Source organism: Elephantulus edwardii, unplaced genomic scaffold (assembly GCF_000299155.1).
Source record: "Elephantulus edwardii isolate Elephantulus edwardi_28Jun2011 unplaced genomic scaffold, EleEdw1.0 scaffold00037, whole genome shotgun sequence".
Lineage (NCBI taxonomy): Eukaryota > Metazoa > Chordata > Mammalia > Macroscelidea > Macroscelididae > Elephantulus > Elephantulus edwardii.
Genome location: NW_006399787.1, coordinates 8,012,682 through 8,034,924, shown reverse-complemented (window position 1 = coordinate 8,034,924; position 22,243 = coordinate 8,012,682). Strand labels below are relative to the sequence as shown.

The window sequence follows — 22,243 nt, the reverse complement described above, 5'->3', positions numbered from 1 at the left end:
ACATTAGCTATACTATCCCTAGTACCACGACCTTTTCTAAATCCAGCCTGCACATCTGGCAGTTCTCTGTTGACAAACGTTTTTGGATAATTTTCATCAGAATCTTGGTTGCATGTGATATCAATGATATTGTTTGATAATTTCTTCATTCTGTTGGGTCACCTTTCTTTGGAATGGGAACAAATATCAATCTCGTCCCTATCTTGGATATTAAAACTCTTGAAAGGTCTTTTCACAGAAAAATAGGCCTCTGTGGACCCAGTTCCAGCCTTTTCTGTTTCCTTTTCACTTCATAGTACTGGATTCTTACAATGAGCTTCCTAAACCCACCCTCTGGTTTGGAAGCTTCAGGATCTGGGAGAAGGGTGGGTCAGAACAATGAGCGTGAGATGTTTGCTCTGCTTGGTTTTGCAGTGTATTTCTTTTCTCTGGGTTTTGGTGACTGTGCCTCAGGCTGACTGACTCAGCCTTCTCAAGGACCCCAGATAACTTACATCTGTGAGTTAATAATTCCTAGCTACAGATTACAGGGAAACTATAGAAAACTAAAATACAAATAAGGAAGCTTGCCAAGAGAAAAACCTCTTCCTTAGCTGCTTGGAAATTTTAAGATACTTCATTTATAATGCAGCCACGCATTGTTACAAAACAATAGCATCTTTTCTTTTTTTTCCCTCCCAACACTGTCTAACTAGAGCTGGTTCAGTTATTCAGGGGGCATCTGTTCTCATGTATAGACTGGGTCTGTCTTATGTCTCAGGATCCTATAAAGAACACACAGAAGAGATGGTATCAGGGTCCATTACCCTGTGAGAGCAGCTCGGTACCAAGGACCAGCTTCTCAGACTCTGATAGGCATTCACCTCCTGATAGGTCTCAAAGTGATGGGCTGAAGTCAAGCCATTGTGTGACTGCCCCCCTTACCATTAGGGTCCTTGGTTGGGAATCCCAGGAAGGACAGAAGAGTCCAGTCACCGCTCCACACTCTTTCACTCTCTCTCTCTCTTCCCAACCCCATCTCCTCTTAGCCTTGTGATGCAGTCTACTACTTTTCCACATAACAGGAATCTTTTCCCCAGAGCCTGTCTCATTGGCTCCAGTGCCCCTTCCTGCTGGCCTTCAGCTCCCAAGTCCTCTTGCTGTTACCATCCTTTGTTCTGCTGCAGTCCCTGGTTCCTTTTAGAGTGAACTGTTTTCAAGTGAAGCACTTGGTTATGCGTGAGCCTGGCAAAAACAACTATTGAGTATAGAAGCTGTCTTAAAAAAATGTTATGCCAATGAGGGAGAGAACTGTTTAAAAGGGATATATGTATGGGTAGTCTTGTCATTACAGAAGTCCAGAGTTAAGACTGCATAGTGGAGTGCACTTGGGGGGAGGGATTGCATAATAATGAAAGAGTTTTTCTTTTTTTTTTCAAGGAGATGAGTGAATTGGGTGGAGGAGGTGAGCAGGGAGAAAAGTGCAACAATGAATGACTGGAAACCCTAAGTCTTTGTAAACTTTCATTAAAATTAATACATTTTAAAAAATGTTATGCCAAGCAGTTCAGGCTGTGGTTTGCAGGAAGCATGTACTGGCTGTTTTGGTTCCTGCTACTTCCCAGCACATGGTTTGGGAGGATCTAATTCCAGCTTTTGCTAAAGGGGGACCCAAGGACAGTGAGGAGCTGGGTGGCCCCTGTCCTGGAGCTCAGTCAGTCAGACATGGGAGTCTTCCCAACATTCAGGGCCCCACAGCTATCTTGGTGATCTAGGCAGGACCAGGCTGCTCCCACAGGAACGCGAAATGGTGTCACATGATCATTTCTCTTTACTGTCCTTCTCTCTGCACCTGCTGCCTCAGGACTGAGACCCCCTCCTGGCTCAAGGGAGGGCTTCTGCCCTAACGGGGCTCCCATGAACTTCTCCCAGCAAGGGAAAATTTGGAAGAAAAGAGGGCAGATGTTAGAAGGGCCTGCATTACCTCCTGTCCTTGAGGACAGAAGGTTTGAATCGGGATGTGAAGGTTACTGGCTTATCTGCTGGATCTCACACTACAACCTCAGGGATTTTGAACTCTGCTCCCCCTTCCTGCAGCACCTCACACCTCCATCACCCCAACGCTGCCCACCACTTTCTCTGAAACCACTCATAATGCCCATCTGCCTGTCCAGGCAGCAGCCTCAAGGACCCACCCTTCCTTTCCCAGTTCTCTGGGGGATAACACCCATTCAACAGTATCCTTGTGGGCAACCAGCAGCCTACATCACCAGGTCTCAACACTAACCTTCTGGCTGGAAGCCAAGAGTTCTGGGCCAACTGTACCCAGAGTCCCATGGGACTCACAGGAACTGTATGATTCCTTTTCTGACCAGAATTTTGAGGTGTTGCCTAGTGGACTCCCCCACAGTCTTCTCCTATGCTATCCAGCATCCAGACCTTTGCTCCTTCCCAGAAGGTTGTTGTTGTTGTGTGTACCAAAGAGTCGGAACTGACCCACAGTAGACCCTCTGGTGGGATTTCAGAGGCAGTTAATCTCATGGGAAGAGATTGCCTGTTCTCCTGTCGAGCAGCCTGTAGTCTCGAACTTTGTGTCTTCAGGATTGCAGTGCAGCTTCTTGCCTCTAGGCCACCAGAGCTCCCTTCCCAGGAGGTAGGCAGTGGTATCAAACCTGATGGGACAGGAGGAAAAAAGCTGACATCAGTGGGGACAGAGGATGGCACCGGCTTGGTAGGCAGCCTGAAGCTGGAAGAAGAACAATGAGAGCTGAAGATGGGGGGCTGCCCATGTCCTCTGTGGAATCATTGCACTAAGAGGTCCTCGTCCCTGAGTCCTCAGTGAGCTGCTGGGATGACCCTTCACAACCTCCTGATCAACTGCAAACACTCCGATGCTCAGTGAAAGTTCGTTGGAGTCCTCCATCTCCCTGGCATCAGAGCCAGTAAGTGGATAACTCTATGGTATAGATGATACAAGCTGATGAAGAGGACAAGTGGCCACTGAGGGACAGCCCGTGATCTCTGTCCTTGATGGCCCTTCACTCAATACCAACACCGCCTTCAGTCACCTGGCAGGTGATAGTCAAACTTGAGCTTCTATCTTTGCCAGCCCAACATCTCCACCTGTCTTGGGAGATTTGTCCTGCAAGATAACAGCTGTGATTTAAATAATGGTAGTTAAACAGAAGAACTGATGCCTTTGGGTTGTGGTGCTGGAGAAGAGTATTGAACATACAACGGACGTACAAGAGAACAAACAGATCTGTCCTGGAGAGGGTGAAACTAAGCTGCCCCTTGCAGGCAAGGATTTTGAAACTCTGTCTCACAAAATTTGGACATCTAGACAGGAGGGGACAGTCTTTGGAGAAGGAGGTTATGTGTGGAAGGGTCAAGGGACAGTGCAGGAGAGGAAGATCCCCGATGAAATGAATTGACACAATAAGTGGGGTAATAAGGGTAGATGTGTCAGAGACAGTGAGATTGGCTTAGGATAGAGCAGGGTTTAGAGCTATTGTGCATAGGGTCTCTCTGGGTCACAGTTGACTCAACAGTCCATAACAACAACGATACAGAACCGGAAGAAGTGGAGGCTCAGAAGATTAACTTCCCACAACCACTGACTCAGCTTGCCCCTGATCAGTCATCCACTATCCACTTGCAGCCAGCAACCTCACCAGCAAAATTGCCAGCAGTGTCCATATGAATGCCCCTGGCCGTTTCCACAGCAGCGTCTCCAGCAACCTTCCTCCAGCAACCTTCTCAAGAGCCTCCTTGTCAGCCTCCCCAGAGACCTCCTCAAAAACCTCCTCTGCAACTTCCCCAGTATCCTTGTTCCCAGAAGCCTCCCCAACAAATAAAGATGTCAGCAGCTTTACTGAAACCACTGATGACCTGATAACACTGGAGAAGGAATCGCTGCTGGTAGTAGTATTGAGAAGCAATGCTGTCAGTGTAGAGACTAAGGTGTGCCTGGTCCAGGCCAGGGTCTTCCCAATTACTTGTTATGCATCAGAGAGCTGGATAATGACTAAGGAGGAGAGAAGAAGAGTTAGTGTCTTTGAGTTGTGGTGCTGAAGAGGAGTATTGAGCACAATATGGACTGCTGAGTAAACAAATATGTCTGTCTTGAACAGGGTGAAACCAAGTTTCTCCTTGGAGGCGAAGGTTTTGAAGCTCTTTTTCACATACTTTGGGCATGTGACCAGGAGGGCTCAGGTCTTGGAGAAGAACATCATGCATGGAAGGGTGGAGGGATAGTGCAGGAGACGAAGACCATGGATGAGATGGATTGATAGAGTAAGTGGGGCAATGAGGGTAGGTGTGTTGTGCCCAGGACAGGTCAGGCTTCAGAGCTGTTGTACATAGAGTCACTATGATTCACAGGTAACTAGACGGCATGTAACAACAACAGTGGTGTGTTCTAAGGAGATGTACTGCTACCGCAGAAGAATTCATCTTCCCCTCCAGCACGGGTGGTGGGGAGAGGTGAGCATCAAGAAGGACATCCACCAGAAGTAGAGGGGATCTGGTATGATGGTCCCTGTGGAAAAAGGATAAAACAGTTTCTGGAAGTGATCAATACCTGAGCCTCAGTGTAGTACACAATGTCTGCCATGAACATTTCTGCTTCAGTCCTCGCAGGCCTGTTGGTGATTTCTTTGAAGAGGGAGACACACCAGAGACTGTGCAGTGGGTACAACTCTCAACAGAGGAACTGCAGTCCAGAATTCAGGTAATTACTGGCAAATGGGGCCAACCTCGAAACACTGAGAAAGCCAAGATTAACGAGGTCCCCAAGGTGAAATAGGGCCAAGGTCAGCCACCCAAGGTCAAAATCACTGAGCTACTGAGTAAGACAGAAAGCCATCTTTTAAAGAGATTAGAGGCCCAAGAAACACTGAGTGAAGAGGATAAAGAAAAGATGAGTAAAATTAACAAGAAGATGAGGCATGAGGTACAATGGGGAGAATGCTGGACTATACTGTCCAAGGGCAGACCAGAAACAAGAGAAGAGACCAAGAGCTTAAAACAGAAAGCAGTGAAGAAGAAATCTAAAGTTGAGAAAAAGAATGTAAAAACAAAGCAGAAAACGTCAAGTGGGAAAAGAAGAAGATAAAAATGAATGGAAAATAAGAGATGGCCAAAGCCAAAGCCAAGACAACCTGTAAAGCAGATAAGACTGTGACCACCCAGAGGGGCTTGGAGGAAGAACAGAGGCAGCAGATGATCTTGGGGATGAAAAAGCCCACAGAGGAAATGTGTTTGATTGACCACCAGCCTCAACCTGTCTTCTCAGCATCCTGGGTCTATTACCACCCAGGGAAGCATTCTCAGATTGGTCCACCATTGTGGAGTTCCTGCACAGTTTTGGTAAGGCTTTGATCTTTGCAATGATGTGCCAAGCCTGGGCATTCTGCAAGAGGGACCCCTTTATCAAGGTGATAATGTGGGTGAGGTGCAGGACCTGCTGGTCCGTCTCCTGAATGCTGCACTCTGTTGTCCTGGCTTGCCCTCTTATTGTCAGTCCCTAAAGATCTTGGGGGGAAAGGTGTCTGAGATCCTACTGACAAGAGACAATGTATCTGAGATCCACGCTGCTACCTGATGGCATATGGAGTGGAGTCAATCCCTTGTGACAGCCTGCACACCCAGCCTTCCCAGGCCCAGCCACCCCAAACGAAAGCTGCTGTCCTAGCCTTCCACATGCAAGAGCTCAATGCCCCCCCCCCCTTATCATCAGTGAAATTGACAAGACCCTGGTAGGTATATCCAGTTATAGGAAAAACAAATGAATTGTTGAAAGCCAGCTCAGGAGACTGAAAACAGCTCTGCCCAAATGAACTGGGCCTAGAAGAGAGCTGTAAGGACCAGAGGAGCACCTAAGGCAGGGGCACAGTTCTCGGGTCATGGAAGAGGAGGAGGTGGAAGAAGATACAGCAACAATTGGCTGAAGCCATTGGGGTCGAGGAGATGGAGAGGTTGATGCCTCAGCATCAAGCATCCCAGAGCTAAAGTATCAGATAGTAAAACTCAGCAAGCGTCAACTTTTCTTCCACAAAAAACCGACTTCACTCATTCCAAATGCTTCGAACTGTCTCCCTGCGACAAGATCACTACAGATGCCTCTATTGGGTGTTGCCTTATTTGGCTGGTATCTTTGTGGAAAGAACAGATGGGAGTCTAGTTCCTGAAAATATGATAAAACAGGAAACTGACTTCTTAAAGGTGGCAGCCCATCCAGTATCTAATCCAACTCTCTTTATAAAAAAGAGAAGAAGGTATTGTTGTGTTATGTGCCAGTAAGTTGCCTGCAACTCATAATGACTCTATGTACAGCAGCTGTAAACCTTGCTTTGTCCTGAGCCAGTCTCACTAACTCTGACACACCAACCCCCACTGCTCTGGTTACTGTGTCAATCCATCTCATCCAAGGTCTTCCTCTCCTGCACTGTCCCTCCACATTCCCAAGCATGATGTCCTTCTCCAAGGATCGGTCCCTCCTGACCAGCCCAAAGTATGTGAAATGGAGCTTCAAAATTCTAGCCTCCAAGGAGAAACTTGGTTTCACCCTCTCCAAGACAGACCTATTTGTTTTCTTGGTGGTCCAAGAAAATGTTCAAGACTCTTCTCTAGCACCACAACTCAGAGGCATTGATTCTTCTACTATCATCCTTAGTCATTATCCAGCTCTCTGATGCATAACAAGTAATTACAAAGACCATGGCCTGGGTCAGGCTCACCTTGGTCTCTACACTGGCATCATTGCTTTTCAGCACTCTGTAGAGGCCCCTGACAGCACATTTTCCCAATGCAATTCGTCTTTTGATTTCCTGACTGCTGGTGCCAAGAATGTTGATTTTGAAGCTGAACAAGCTGTAATTGTTAACAACCTCAATCTTTTCTCCCTTTATCATGGTGCTTCCAATTGGCCCAGTGGTGAGAATCTTTGTCTTCTTGATGTTGAGCTTCAATCCATATTGAAGACTACAGTCTTTGACCTTGAGCATCAAGCGCTTCAAGTCTTCTTCAGTTTCAGCAAGCAAGGTTGTGTCATCTGCATTCGTTCTGGCAGGGCTCAAGGCTAAACTAAAAAAGCTAAGCCTATATCTGTGAGACCTGTTGATGTTGTTGTTGTCATGTGCCATCAAGTCACCTGTGACTCATAGTGAACCTATGTACATCAGCTCTGAACTCTGCCCTGTCGTGAGCCAATCTCTTCATCTCTGACAGACCTAAGCCTATTTCTCCGGTCATCCTAGGTCTTCCTCTCCTGCACTGTGCCTCCACCCTTCCAATCATGATGTCCTTCAAGGACTGGTCCTTACCAGCAACGTGCCCAACGTATGTGAGACAGACCTTCAAAACCCTTGCCTCCAGGGAGCAGCTTTGTTTCACCCTGTCTCGGAGAGAGCTGGTTTATCTCCTGACAGTCCATGATATGTGCAACACTATTCTCCAGCACCTCAACTCAAAGCATCAATTCTTCTGCCATCATTTATTGTCCATCTCACTGATGCATAGCAAGTAATTGTGAAGACCACGGCCTGGATCAGACACACCTTAGTCTCTAGACTAACATTGTTGCTCTTCAGTACTCTAGAGAGGTCCCTGACAGCAGACTTTATCAATGCAATTTGTCTCCCCCACCCCATTTCTTTTATTTAATTTGGAAAAACATGGATGGGGATATAAGGGAGTGAGGTTTGGGAGCAGAAGAGTGAGGATGGGCAGGGATGAAATCACAGGGCTGCACAGTTCTGTGGGTTGAGGGAATGGGCGAAGGAAATGAGAAAGATCCAGTGAGGACGAGAAAAGACAGGATAATGGTGAGCATAGTCCAACGGTGATTAATTTTTTTAACAAAGAAATTGTCTTATTTATTTGTGGATTTCTCATTTGGGAATGGAGCTCAGACTCTCTGGCTTCTTCATGCAGAACAGGGGCACTGAGGTGGAGGGGGAAGGGAAGCCCACTTTAACACCTTACTGGTGGTCTTGGGTTGAAGCTGCATGCCTTCTTTTTCAGTTGGTAGATACTTTCCTGACGTTTACTGCCCTCTGGACTGCAAAGTATTTGCCAAGGTGAGTCCAGTGGAGATGGCTGGCTGAGCCCTGAGGCTCCATCCTCCATTGCTTCCTTAACTGGCAGTTATTTTTCCCTTTTGTCTTTGGAACTGGGCTCAGGGTTCAGATCTGGAGCAAAACTCAGTGTTAAGGTTACCTATAGGAAAGGGAGCAAATCTAGAGAGAACAAACTTGTGATTTACAAATAGAAGGGCTTTGGAGGTGTTACTTACAGATGTACTTGGGAAGGAGGTGGGGGAAATTGACTTAGATAAAAATCCTTGTATACACTAGATGACTCTCCCCAGCGACCTGACAGCTCTGCCTAGGGACAAGGTGGCTGGGGGGTGAGTGGCACACCCCTGGGGCCTGCAAGGCCAGGGGCCAGATGGCAGAGGGCTAGGCAATTTGTCTTTTGATTTCCTAACTGCTGGTGCCAAGAGTGCTGATTGTGGAACTAAACAAGCTGAAGTTATTAACAATCTCAGTCTCTTCAGCTCCAGCCGAGTCCCAGCCCCAGCCTCGGTTCCTTCCTCTGCCCCAGCCTCAGTTTCAGTTCCACCTCCAGCCCCCATAATGAGTTTCTAGAACCAGAAGGTTCGGCTTTGTCACTAGATGAGAGTCAGCAGGACCTTAGTCAGTCAGCCTTCCTGTCGTGGCTGAGCCAGACTCAGAGTCACAGCTCCCCGCTGAGCAGCTCAGTCCTCACGCCTGACAGCAGCCCAGGAAAACTGGACCCAGCATCATCACAGCCCTTGGAAGAACTAGAGGCTGAGGAAACAGAATCCAGCACGTCCAGCCTTGACCCTCAGACCCTCTGCAGTGCTGCCCCTAAGCCACTCCCTGCAGTTCCTGAGGACCAGCCCACTCCTTCCTCTCCAGCCTCATCCAACCCAGGGATCAGACCCAGTGCTGCAAATTCCTGCTTTCAGGTGCAACTCTGTTCCACCCCCTTATCTACAGTACCTCCCAAGAGACAAGCAGGAGACTTTAGAGAAATCCCAGAGTCCCACAGGGTTAGGACAGCCAGAGAGGCTAACCACACAGTAAGTTTCTAAAACAGCGTTACCTACGCCCGCTGACAGCCCAACCTGTGCCCAAGATGCACTCTGGCTGATTGGTGGTAGATTCGAGATCCTGGGACACTGGATGCCACACTCCCACCTGCATTCTCCCACCCCCACTCAGGTATTCGGGGAAAGCCCTTCACAGAGATGGAGTCCCATGATGCAACGTGGCCTTTTCTGGAGCCTGTGAACCCACACTTGGTGAGCTGTTACCAACGAATCATCAAAAACCCCACGGCTTTTTCCACCATGAGCACAGCTGCTCCGGAGAGGGTATACCACCTTTGAAGAGTTTGCAGCTGATGCCCTCCTAGTCTTTGACAACTGCCAGACCTTCAGTGAGGATGACTCCGAAGTGGGCAAGGCTGGGCACATCATGCGCTTCTGCTTTGAGAACTGTTGACAAGAGTTTTATCAGGGAAATAAGGCCAATCTGTGAGGCAGGGGAGGTGAGGAGTCACTCTTGACTTTCCTTCTTGCCTCAAAAAACAAACCAACCAAACCTGCCTTTCTCACCTGCAGATGCTGCCCCAGGTCCAGATTCAAGAGTCAGATGTGAATTTTGGCCTGACCCTTAGCTTTGCCCCACCCCCCACTTTACCCTTCTCCCTTTCCTCTTCTTGCTCCTCAGATTAGAGGGGCAGAGATGAAGGCCTTCAGGACTGAAAGGGAAAAAAAGTTATGCCACCTCCAAACCCCCATTTTCAGGGATGTCCTTGCCTCTGAACTTTACCTCACCTGTCTTTAAGGCTTCTTTATTACGCACATCTTAGCATCTCAAAGTAGTCCCTCCAAAGAACAAGAACACAGATTTCAATAAAGACCTACTGCATTATTCACCTCTTCATTCCCTACTAACTTGGGTCAAAATAATTGGCTTTGAATTTGTCTGCAGCAACACTTATACCCCCTTCCCTATGCCTGTGGATACTGCTGAAATATTTTTCCCATCTAAGAAAGCAGGAAGCAAAAATGCATGAGCATCTCTCCTTTGGCACCTTGATGTAAACACTTCACCATCCCAAGCTGCATTGATCCCTCTGCAAGATACAGTCTCTGAGACTCTCTGGGAACTGCCTTTTCCTGATTTTTGCCTTCTCCATTCATCTATGTTCTGCCCTCCACACAGAATTTGAGAATAAACTCACTTGTTTTGGTGACTGCAGTGGCTACCGGATTTTATTTTAACCATTCTGAACCAACTCCATGCCACGCAATGTTCTTTTTTGTTTGTTTGTTTGTTTGTTTGTTTCCTTTAAATAAAATTTTTATTTTCTACTGGATTACCACACAGTGATCTTTAAAGCAGCTATCGAGACAGAGGAATTTTAAGGATCCAAAACTACCAAGACAGGATCAGGTTAAGAAAATGCAAACCCTGACTGAGAAATAAATGCTGGAGGAAAGACCTCAGGCAGGACAGGATCTTCTCTTCCAGAAGGATAGATTTCTTGTTGTTGTTGTTGGGCTCCATCAAGTCGAGGACCATTCACAGCAACTCTATGAACAGTTGACCTGAACCCTGCCCTATTTTGTGTCATCTACATCCCAGATACACTAGAGTTCATTGCTGAAGTCACAGTGTCAATCCATCTCCTCAAGGGTCTTCCTCTCCCTTGCAGACCCTCAATCTTTACATAGCCAAGTATGAAAGACAAAGCTTCGCTATCCTTACCTCCAAGATTACTAATAAGAAGTCCAAAAGCAATTGCAGAAAGAGAGAGGAGAGAAGAAAGAAGAGATAGGAAAGAAGAAAGAGGAGAAAGGAGAGAGAGAGAGGTGAGTGGGAGCACAAGGACTGGGAGGGTGGAGAGACTCAACTTTCTGGGTTCCCAAGCAGGGAAGGGCACAGAAAACGAAGTGCATGTGGTATGCGACTGACAGTCCTTAGCTGTGGGAAACAGGGTGGTGGGTTTGAACGTGTGGTTTTTCACGGGATATCTTCCTGCGGTCACACCCAACAGTCCCTCCAGTATCTCAGTTTTCTCCCAACTCAGGGAGGGTGCGGGTCACGCAGCCCCTGGACGCCCCAAGCTAGCCTGTCTTCAGACCGCAGGGACACGCGGACTCATGTCATTATGTTCCTAATGTGCTCGGCTGAGACTGTTCACACTACACTTTCTTAAGAAACGAGGCGTGCCGCTTTTGACTTGGGAATGCTCAGAGACATACCCCTGGCAAATTCGTGTTCATTAGCTATTTTCCTTCTGAATGCACAGGAACACATTCCGGGCAGATTCATGTCAATCTTCGGAATGCGTAGAGACGCAGACTCATTTTAATCAGCTTCTGACCTGCACCCACTCCAATCAGCAGGCACACTCAATCAGGGCTTAACTTTCTTTCTTTCTTTTTTTAGGGCTTAATTTTCAATCCAGTGGCAAACTTGAAGCCAGTTTCCCAGGCAAGGCACCAAGATGTACCAAGTGATGCCCAGGGCTGACCACCGAGGGGAGGACCAGCAAGTTCCCTCCAGATAAGGTCGCCACAGACAGACTCTCACAAACGCAAATTGTATCAGGTCTCTAAGTGAAAGAAGAAATTGAAACAGTCAAGCACAACACACTAGACCAAGTGTCAGAAAGCCAGCCCTTCTCGGGAATGAGAAGGAACCTGGGTCTAGAGGCAGAGTTCCAGTATTTATGAGGTTTTCTCTCTAATCTAACTTTCCTGCCTTTCCATCTAATGGCTTTTTCTGACAGGTGGTGAGAGGCCACTTTTTCTTATGAGGTGTTCATAGGCATTCCCCAAGTTTGAGGCAGTCCTTTCCCCCAGGTGTGGCATCCCTAGTTCCAAGGTGAACTGGGGAGCTGGGGGGGGGGCAGTTTGTCCAAAGTTGTGGCATTTGTTCCCACCCCTAGTCCTCTTTTCCTGCTTCTTCCTTGGTCCTTTGTCACCGTGTTTTCTCTATTCTCTCTTGACCCTAGTAAGTAGTAATTGTTGTTGTTGTTGTGTACCACTGAGTCAGAACCCACCCATAGCTGACCCTCTGGAGGGTTTTCAGAGGCTGTTAATCACATGGGAGGAGGTTGCCCAACCTTCTCCCAAAGAGCATCTGGTGGATTCGAACTCTGTGCCTTTGTGTTGACAGCACAACTCCTTACAGGGTGGAGGGTGGGGAGAAGGGAAGTGGGGGTTGGACAGTGAGATGGGAAGGAAGCTGAGCAGTCTTCTCCCAGACTCCCAAAGACCCGATGGAGGGTCAACTAGGAGTCGATTATTGATTCATGGCAGTGAATTGAACTTTAAAAATATATTTTAAAAACTCAATTCACTGTCATCAACCGGTAACCCACTCCTCATTGGCCCTCCTTCGGGTCTTTGGGAGTCTGGGAGACGATTGCCAGGCTTCCTCCCACTCTCACCCCACCCCCACCACCCCACCAGCACACACACACACACACACACAGAGCCAGAGCCACGTGTGGATTCCAACACCAGAGGTGCAGCCTTTGGTCAGCGGCGCAATTCCTCCCTAACACTGTCACCAGAGTTCCATACGTGGTTGTTTGCTGACCCTCCACTGGGTTTTCAGAGGCAGTTAATCACACAGGAGAAGACTGCACACCTCCTCACAGGAACTAGGCCTCTAGAGTCACAACCACAAACGTACACAAGCATAGGTCGAGTGGATTCCTGCTTATAGCAAACCTGTAGGATAGAAGAGAACTAGCCTTTCTAAGGCTATAAATGTTTACAGAAACTGGCTGACTTTGCAGGAGCAGCTGGTGAATTCGCACTCACAATCTTTCTGCTTCCAGCCCAACACTTAAAGCACTGAGCCACCCAAGTCCCCTAACTTCCCTCTCCCCCTTACAGCCATTGTCCCACGTTAGACCCCACTCCCTCCCTGGCCTGCGTCTCACAGGGGTGCAAAGTCAGTCTTATCTGCGCATCGGCCTGGGAGCCCATGCTGGAGAAGGAGTTGGCGGGCGAGTGGTAGTAGGAGAGGCTGTTCCCGGCCTGGGAAGCACTGCTGCAGCGGGAAGAGGTGGCCTCCTAGTCGGTGTTGAAACCTGAGAACATCATGGTGGCGAGGAGGTGAAGCCTGGAGGGCGAGGGCTGAGAGCGGAGACAGGTGGGAGCGGTGAGCAGAGCTGGGTGGGAGCGCGGGGACTGCTCGCTCGCTGCGTGCCGCCGGCTCTGTCTTGGCTGCTCCAATGCTGGCTGCAGACGTGGTTGGAGTACGAGGCAGCGCCGCAGAGGCTGCTTTTATAACAGCATTTTATGAATGAACCCTCGCGTCATGGACCAAACCATTGTGGAGCCAGAGGGGTGGCCCCGGCATGGTGGAGCCACTGTAGCTGTCTCCCCGCCTCTGCCGAACCCCCAAGTATATTTTCTTATACTGTCCGTGTCTAGTAATACGGTGGTGCTTGTTGTTATGTAAGGGATCCTGTAACTCTTCAAATAAGGGGCTTCAGAGATGGTCCCTCCCACGTCAGAGGTGGAGGGTGGGGGGAGGGGGGAGAAACCCAGTGACTCAGATACCTTCCAGTCATGGCACCCAGTTGACGCCCCTAATTTAGGGCGTCTGAGTCACTAAAATTCCACGGCTGTTCCTTTGCAGCCATGGGGGTGCTGTCCCTAAAGTTCTTCATTTGAAGATTTGTGAGGTTACCACTAACCCCTAAAAGATAATAAAATACAGAAAGGTGAAGGCCAGGGAGTTAGGGGATCAGCGCAGTCTCAGTGGCTACCAGATCTAAAGATCAACCAGCCACCCCACCCCACCCCTGGCACCGGATGGTTTTGTCCATTTCGTCCTAGCCAGGTTGTGAGGGCTTCTGGCTCTTTAAAAGCGGCTGCTATGCCTCCTCCTCCAACCCAGTCACAGCAAGCAATCAGAGGAGTAAAGCTGCAAACCAGCAGTCTCCCTCCTGCCTCTGCTCTTGGCACTCGTCCCGCAGGCTTTACCTCCTGGCCACCTCGATGCTCACCGGCTTCAACTATAAGGCCACCTCCTCCCTCTGCAGCAGCTCTTTCCTGGCCTCGGACAACCTCTCCTTCTCCAGCAATCATTCACCCCTATCAATGCACAGGTAAGGTTGGCTACGCACAGCTGTGGGGAGCAGAGCTCAGGGTCGTTGAGGGATGAGACACTGGGGCGGAATGCACAGGAGGACCAGTTGAGGTATCCCTAATGCTGAGGAGAAAAGTGATTATGCTGGAGCTGCCCTCACCTGGGAGCCCAGGACCTGTATGGAGCACACGCACATTTATCATAGTGAAGGTTTGGTTTCTTCTGATGGCAGGCTCATTCCTACAAGTCCCTGTACTGTGTACAGCCTGCACTGTATACTAGGTCTCTGGCAAGTGCTGACCAACACTTGAAAAGACCATGACATAGATCAGGTGCACCTTAGTCTTTAAACTGATACCTTTGCTCTTTAGAACTTTGGAGAAGTCCTTGACCACAGATTGTATCAGTGCAGCATGTCTAGGTGTGCTTGATCCAAGCCTTAGTATTTTCTGTTGCTTCCTATGCATCAGAAAGTTGGAGAGTGAATGAAGTTAACAGAATAATCAATGCTTTTGAAATGTGATGTTGAAGAGCATTGACTTATATGGACTTCCAATAGAACAAACAAGTTTATCTTGGAAGAAGGACAACCAAAGTGCTCCTTAGAAGCAAGGATGGTAAAAATCCATCTCACATACTTTGGGCATGTGGTCAGGAAGGATCAGTCCTTGAGAAAAAACATATTGGGAAAGGTAGAAGGTCAGAGAAAGAGGAAAACTCTCAACAAGATGGATTGACACAGTGACTGTACCAATGGGCTCAGCATGTTGGAGATTATGAGGACAGCACAGGATGGGCCAGGTTCAGATCTGTTGTTCACAGGGTCACTGTGAGTTAGAGTCAACTTGATGGCACAGAACAACTATTTTTAAAGAGAGCAAAACTCCTATGTATCTTAATGGCCATTTTTGTTTCTGCTGTGAATTATATGATCATGTCCTTAGCCTATTTCTTCATCCTCTTTTTAAACTTTTTCTCATAGTTTTGTCAACACTGATAACAAAATGCCCTTGTTTCCCATTTGCTTTTTCTCCCATCAGTGAAAATGTGTAGTTTGTCAAAATGACAAAATATTGCTGAAAGCTGTTGTTAAGTACTGCTTAGTCTCAGCTGATCCATAGCTGACCCTCCAGTGGGTTTTCAGAGGCAGTTAATGACACAGGAGGAGAATGAGTCATTTTCCCACAGAGCAGCAGTGGACTCGAACCACGTGTCTTTGGGTTGGCGGCACAGCTCCTTACCACTAAGCCACCAGAGCTGTCAGCTGCCATCATGTTGGCTCCAGCTCCTGGCAACCTTCTGTCTAACAGAAGAGCTATAGTGTGGTCCTGCAGTACCTTCACAGCTATTGGTGTAGTCAGACAATATTCCATTCTGCTCTATAGGGTTTTCATGGCTGATCTTCAGTACAGTGTCACGTACAGTGTTTCTTCCTTCCTGGTCTTAGTCTGGAAGCACCACTGAAATGATCCATCATGCTGGTGTTGCTGTTATGTGCCATCAAGTCAACTACAATACATAGCGACCTTATGAATGAACAACAGCTCTGAATCCTGCCCTATCCTGAGCCAATCTCACTGTCTCTGACACATCATTGCCCCACTGCCCCAGTCACGGTGTCAACTGATCTCATCTAGGGGTACATGAAATACCTACGGCATGGCTCTCAGCATCTCAGCAGCGCGCAAGCCACTGTAGTAGAAGCTGACAAAGAAGCCAGACTCATGGCCCTTAAGTGTAGGTCTGGGCTAATTCTGGCTTTGCCTTGGGATTACTTCTTTACCTGATGCAGGGAGCTAGCTGGCTGGAGGACCCACCACCCCAGGGGTCCCAATTCAGCCTCACAAAGCTGAAGTGTGATAATACTCTTTGTAAGGAAAGATGCAAACTTCTCACTGGCCTAGCTTCCTCTTCATTTTATGATTTATTGTCTTATGTGTACGTATGCATGTATGGTTAATTTCTAGGACCTACATGTCTAAAATTCAGTTCCTGGAGACACATGTACGTTTCCCTTCTAAATGAGCAAACATCTGAAAAGCCTCCATATGTGAAAGAAGGTTTTGCAAGTCAGAATATAAAACCCACTTGGTAGCATGAACAGAGAGCTCTGGTAGCCTAGCAAGGAGTTGTCCCGCCATCTGAAGGCATGAGGTTCTGGTCAACCAGCTGCTGCGAGGAAGAAGGATGGTCAGTCTCTTCCTGTGCAATTTAAAGCCTCTGAAAACCCACTGGAGGGGCAGCTATGGGTCTGTTCTGACCTGATAGTTCATAATAACAACAACAACAACATGCTTTCTTGGACATGCTCACTTACTTAGGTCAAGGAGTGTGGAAAACAGCTACCCATCCAACCAGCCAGAAGAGATTTAGGGGTGTGCCCATTCCAAAGAAAGGTAAGCCAACAAATCACATAAATTAATATTATTTATTTCCCTATCATATAATTACCAGGGAGCTCTGGTGGCCTAGTGGCAAGAAGCTGTGCTGCAATCCTGAAGGCATGTGGTTCAAGGCCACCAGCTGCTCCATAAGAGAAAGCTAGGCAGTCTCCTCCTGCCTCTGAAAACATGCCAGAGGATCAGCTATGAGTCATTTCTGACTCGACAGTACAATACAACAACAACTACATAATTATTGAGATGTCATGGCCCCATAGGTAGGAATCGGCCCGGCTAACACACAGTGGCAGCTCGCTGGTGGTTAGAATCCATCAGTGGCTCTTCTTCTCCCAGGCCATTTAGAGTCTCTGAAAACATGCTGGAGGGTCAGGGATGAGTTGTTGCCAACTCATTGATGAGATGTAAGAGTATTACAGTTCATATTAGGAACTATAGCAGTACTATCACACACAAGTAAGTAAAAGATCGAAAAGTGTTAGAAGATAATAAAGTACTTAGAGGACCCTTGCTGGTCAGTGCCTGATGGCTAGCTAACGAAAATGTTAACAGGTTGAAGGTTTTTTTGGATTTGGTTTGGTTTGTTTGGTTTTTTATGCACACCCATGTTTATTGTGGCTTTGTTCACAATAGCAAAGAGTTGGAAACAACCTAAGTGCCCATCAACAAATGACTGGATAGAGAAGCTGTGGTATATTCACACAATGGAATACTACACTGCATTGAAAAACAAGGAACTCATGCAATATTATTCAAAATGGGTGACCCTGGAGGACATTATGCTGAGTGAAATATCTCCATCACAAAAGGACAACTATTGCATAGTGCCACTGTTGTAAAACAGGACTGAGGTGGGGTTGAGGGAAGCCTGAGAAAGAGGGAATAAATAATGTTATACTGCATTGAAACAGATGAGGGAGAGAACTGTTTAAAAGGGATATATGATTGGGTATTATTGTCATGACAGGAGTCCAGAATGAAGGCTGCATAGTGGACTGAACTTGGGGGGAAGGCTTGTATAACAATGAAAGAATTTTTATTTTACTTTTCAAAGAGAAGAGCGAATTGGGGACGGAGGGTAGCAGGTTGAAGTTTAACCAGCAGGTCTGTGAGAAAAAGACTTGGCCATCTTCTCTCATAAATGTTGCCGCCTAAGAAACTCTTATATGGCTCTTCTACACGGTCCCAAGGAGCCGCTACGAGTTGAAAATCAACAATGTGGCACCTAACAGCCAAGTCCACTCGGCTTGTCTGAATGAGTCTCTCCTAATTCAGAAGGATCAGTGTGGCTAAAGCCCAGATGGGTTCCCAGGTCAGAGGCAGGAGGGTCTCAGCCACTTGTGAGTCCAGGGTGTCTCAACCTGGAGTGTTCTTGCTGGTGGAGGAGAATGAAATGACATTCCTAGAATTTCTAGAAATATCTGCCAAGTGTTTTGAAGACTGTGTTCCAGGCTTGGAATAACAGTTTGTACTTATTTACTGAGCTCTAGGGGCCCAGTGGTTAAGGAGTTACACTGGCAACTTAAAATCAGGGGTTCAAATCCACTAGCTTCCCAACGTGGGAAAGATGGCATGCTCCTCCTGTGTGATTTAGAGCCTATGAAAACCTGCTGAAGGGGCACCTCTGAGTCACTTCCAACTGCACAACAATGAAAAGATAGCAGTAAACTACTCTCAGAGACACTGCAGGCTAAAGGCCTGCCAGTCTACTATGCCAGAAATTTAAAACTGAGAAAGAATGGTTTTGCATTCATAGTTTAAAAAAAAAACAATTCCAAGATACATCCTAAAGTACAAGGTTGGGAGTGATAGGATACTATCCATATGTGAAAACTTGTTAAGAGGTCTGTGATAATTTATATGCACCAATAACTAAAATCAAAGAGGAAGAAATTGAGGATTTCTACCACCTTTTGCAGTCTGAAATTGATCAAACATGCAATCAAGATGCATTAATAATTACTGGTGTCTGGAATGCAAAAGTTGGAAACAATGAGGAAGGAATGGTAGTCAGAAAGTACCAACTTGGTGACAAAAATCAGGCTGGAGATTGAATGATTGAATCTTGTTCATTCAATGACTTATTCATAGCAAATACCTTTTTAAAAAACACAAAAGTTGACTTTACACATGAACCTAACCTGATAGACTGGACAGGAATCAGATTGACTCTTTCTGCAGAAAGAATCATTGGAGAAGCCAAATAACAGCAGTCAAAACCAGGCCAGGTGCTGACTGGAACAAACCTTCAATTACTCGTGTACAAGTTTATATTGAAGCTAAAGAAAATTAACTATGACTTTGAGCCCCTGCCACCTGAATTTAAGAATCATCTCAAGAATAGGTTTGAGGTATTCATCAAAAATCACATCAACTGTGATGGCATCAAGGATATCATCCATAATGAGTGAAAAAGGTCATTACAAAGACAGAAGAGAATGAAAAGCCCAAAATAGATGTCAAAAGAGACTAAGAAAACGGTATTAGAGTGTCAAGAAGCCAAAACAAAAGGAAGAAATGTCAAAGTTAAAGAACAGAAAATTTCAAAAGGTAGTTCCACCAACAACAAGAAGACAAAGGAGCCAAAACCATGTACCTAGAAGCAGAACAGTGCCTTGAATATGAAGAAATAAAAAAAGAAATTTAAAAGTTTCTTAAATGAGAATGGAAATATAACTTATCAACACTTCTGGGAGACAGGAAAAGCAATTCATAGCAATCAATCATAGACTGATCATAGAGATCAATTCACAGCAATAAGCAAACATACCAAAAGGGAAGGAAAAAAGGATCGTTGATTATTTAATCCAACAAGAAGGTTATTTAATTGAACAAGTAGAAAAGAAAGAAAAAAACAAAACACCAAAACCCTCAACAACCTCTAAAAGAAAGGAAATTTATAAAAATTAGGGCAGAAATAAATGCAATAAGAAACAGAAAACAGAAAAACAATTATCATCAAGACTTTTCTTCGAAAAGGTCAATAAAATTAACAAACCATTAGTAAAGCTAATAAAGCAAAAGAAAGAAAAGGCACAGATAATCTGAATAAGAGATGAAAGGGGCAATGCCACAACAGAACCAACTGAAATAAAAAAGGTTAATGATAGAATACTATGGAAAAACTACACTCAAACAAATATGAAAACCTAGAGGAAATGGACACATACTTAGCAACTCACAACCTACCCAAAATGACACAGATTGAAGTAGAACACCTGAACAGATAATTACAAAAGAAAAAAAATTGAACATGTCATAAAACAACTTCCAACAATTAAAAAAAAGCCCTGAACCAGATGGTTTTACTAGAGAATTTTATCAAGCATTCAGAGACAAGCTGTCACCAGTTCTACGTAAAGTATTTTAGAAAACAGAAAAGATAGACTATTCCCAGACTTAAACATAACCTGATACCAAAGTCAAGTAAAGACGCCACCAAAATAGAAAACTGTAGGCCAGAATCTCTCATGAACATAGATGCAAAAATCCTCAATAAAAATTTGGCCAATAGAATCCAACAGTACATCAAAACTAATTTATCATGATCGAGTGGGATTCATAACAGGTATGCAAGGATGGTTCAACATTAGAAAAATAATTAATGTAACTCATCACATCAACAAAGAAAAGAACAAGAACCACATGAGTCTATCAATTGATGCAGTAAAGGCCTTTGACAAAATCCAATAGCTTTTCCTATTTTGTTGATTAAAACACTCAAAAAATAGGATTAAAGGAGAATTTCCTCAACATAGTGAAAAAAATATATCCAAGACAGCATGGTAATAGTACAGCAACAGACACATAAGCCAGCTCATCAACCTATAGTCAACTAACTCATCTTTGACAAAGAGATGAAATCAGTTAAGTGGGGAGGAAATGACAATCTCTTTATCAAGTGATGTTGGCAAAATTGGAAAACCATCTGCAGAAAACTTAAGCAAGATCAACACCTCATATCATACACAGAAACCAACTCAAGGTAGATCAAAGACTTAAAAGTAAAACCAAAGACTATAAAACTCATCAGAGAAAAGCTAGGAACCACTCTTAAAGCCCTAATCCACAATATGTTCTTCCAAGCATAATGAAAACCTACAATTAGGAGAGACTAAAACAGATGAATGGGACCTTCTAAGAATCAAATCCCTAAGTACATTAAAAAACTTTTCCACTAGGGTAAAAAGGAAACTCACAGACTGTGAAAAAATATTCAGGTTTTTAAAATTGTGATTTTAATAAAAGTTTAAAGGAAAATTGGATTTTCATTCATTCATTGCTACACATTTTTCTCCCTCTTCCTTTTTCCCCCTCCCCAGTCTACTTTACAATGCACCTCTTAGGGGAAAAACATATCATGCTTGGGAGGGTGGAGGGACAGCACAGGAGAGGAAGACCCTCAATGAGATGGATTGATTCAGTAACTGGGGTAATGGGGGTAGGTGTGTCAGAGACAATGAGATTGGCACAGGATAGAGCAGGGTTTAGGGCTGTTGTACATAGGGTCATTATGAGTCACAGGCGACTCGACAGCACATAACAGCAACACGACATAAAGGATAAGAGACTTATATCTAAAATTTATAGAATACGCCAGCACCTCAACAAGAAAAAGGTAAACAACCCAATCACAAAATGGGCACAGTACATGTATGTACAGATACTTCACCAAAGATATTCAGATGGCAAACAAACACATGAAGAAATGTTCAAAATCTGTAGTTCTAAGAGAGATATAAATCAAAACAACTTTGAGATATTGTCTCACCCTAGCAACAACAGCAAAGTTCAACAGGTCAGCAAACAACAAATTCTGGTGAGGTTGTGGAGAGATTGGAACTCTTATTCACTGCTGAAGGGAATATAAAATGGTAAAGCCACTATGGAAGCCTGTCTGGCACATTCTCAAAAAGTTGGAAATAGAAATGCCATTTGACCCAGAAATTCTACAACTGGGAATATACCCTAAAGAAACCAGAGTCATGACTCAAACAGATGTATGCACACTCATGTTTATTGCTGCATTATTCATAATAGGAAAGAGATGGATGCAACCCAAGTGCTCATTAACAAATGATTGAATAGAAAAACTATATAGTACATTCACACAGTGGAATATTAAGCAGCATTGAAAAACAATGAATTCATACAATATTGCAAGACATGGAGGAGTCTGGAGGACATTATGCTGAGTGAAATATCTCAGTCACAAAAGGATAAATATTGCATGACACTGCTGTTTTAAAATAGGTCAGACATGGGAGGTTAGAGAGAGAATGGAAGAGTTAATAGACAATGAACATTGCATTAGATCAGATGAGGGGGAGAACTGGACAAATAGGAAACATCTTGATAAATGGAGAAAGGATTAAAAATTGTCAACAGTTTCTTCTTGCCTTGGATCAACTATCAACACTGTTGATACCAGGAGATCAGGATACATATTGCACTGGGTAAGTCCACTGTCAGGGATCTCTCCAAAATACTGAAGTGTAAAAATGTCATTTTGAAGACTAAGATGCACCTGATTCAGGCCATAATCTTCCAAGTCACTTGCTAAATATCTGAGAGCTGCACAATGAATAAAGATTGTTGTTGTTGTTGTTATGTGCCGTCGAGTCACCTGCGACTCATAGCAACCCTATGTACAACAGCCCTAAACTCCACTCTGTCCTGTGCCAATCGCACTGTCTCTGACACTCCCATCCC

The 22,243-nt window shown here is 45.4% G+C and overlaps 1 pseudogene; it reads left to right on the top strand.

Annotated features, from left to right (window-relative positions):
• The first annotated feature begins 1,786 nt into the window (after positions 1-1,786).
• On the top strand, positions 1,787-17,824 carry LOC102866164 (annotated as a pseudogene).
• Positions 17,825-22,243: the final 4,419 nt, after the last annotated feature.